Source organism: Bidens hawaiensis, unplaced genomic scaffold, assembly GCF_021521415.1.
Source record: "Bidens hawaiensis isolate Kalapana, Puna unplaced genomic scaffold, B.hawaiensis_p1.1 tig00006717_1, whole genome shotgun sequence".
Lineage (NCBI taxonomy): Eukaryota > Viridiplantae > Streptophyta > Magnoliopsida > Asterales > Asteraceae > Bidens > Bidens hawaiensis.
The window spans coordinates 991,123-992,230 of NW_027491457.1; the positions used below are offsets into that span (position 1 = coordinate 991,123).

Here is a 1,108-nt window from a genome sequence, read left to right on the forward strand (position 1 = left end):
TTACTTTCTTCCACCAGATCTTGGATATTACAGCCTCATTTTCCACTTTACACTACATTCACCACCATCATCTTCCTTTCTGGTGATTCTTCATACTCAGCTATTATTTGGTGTTGATGAAAACCCTAGGTGATAAGTGTTGTGAAACCAGTTGTATGAAGGGCTAACTTAAAGGTATGCATATTTGATTTTCATTTTAAAATTGGTCTAAACTCGTCTTATATTCTCTCCATCATCGTCTATGTATGTATGAAATTGGGTGTTCATGTTCACAAAATTGACCTACATTATTACATCTTGAAGACAATGTAAATGATTCAGAATCAGAAACTCTTGATGTTTATAATAAATTAATATCAATTTTGTTTTTGATTTAGGTACAAAGGCATGAGTGTAGGTAGGATGGCCTCAGGTTTGGGTTTTCTAACTCCGAAGTATGGTTTCGTGTTGCTTCCGTGGGAATTTGGATTTTGAGAGAAACTAAACTTTGATCTTCTTTATCAGATGTTGTCACATAGAGATTCGTAGTTATGTTTGCTCACGGCCATTATTTTTTCCAACCTCTAAGCGAAGGAAACTGAGGTTAGTATTGACATCAGTATTTTGATTATAATTGTAGCCACTAATTACACTTTCTTTTGTTAATTGCTCCAAATTTTCATATATTATAGCCACTAGGTTTGTGATATTTCTAGGCTGTTTCGATTGCATCTTTCTATGTTATTACTATGACTTGAGTATCAAAATGAGATGATAAGATAACTGTTTAACTAAACTAATCATGTGTGTATTTAGCAATTAATTATTCGCAGCTCTTAGTTAGTTAAGTTAATTAACTCTGAAGCTCTCCTTTCTAATATGCTACAGGTCTACAAGAGATGGAAAGTTGGATAACATATCTTAGGAAGGAGTAGTGTGTCAGATCATGAAGAACACATGGAGCTTTTTAGCTTGAATTAATAGTGATGACATCATCAAGGTGATAAAGCATTAGCAATTACGTATTTAGGTACTAAAAACTTTATAGGATTATATTAATGGCTATTTTATATCATGATATTATTTCTCACTAAGTCTCTTATCTTTAGAAGTTATGTTTAGACGTTTT

At 32.5% G+C, this 1,108-nt stretch overlaps 1 long non-coding RNA gene across 2 annotated transcripts; it reads left to right on the forward strand.

The window, feature by feature from the left end:
- The first annotated feature begins 388 nt into the window (after positions 1-388).
- On the forward strand, positions 389-1,108 carry LOC143633408 (uncharacterized). Of its 2 annotated transcripts, XR_013153667.1 has the most exons (3): positions 389-412; positions 505-582; positions 868-1,108. It is a non-coding gene; the product is annotated as an uncharacterized LOC143633408 (long non-coding RNA). The 2 variants fall into 2 exon arrangements; XR_013153666.1 differs by having other exon boundaries at positions 395-582.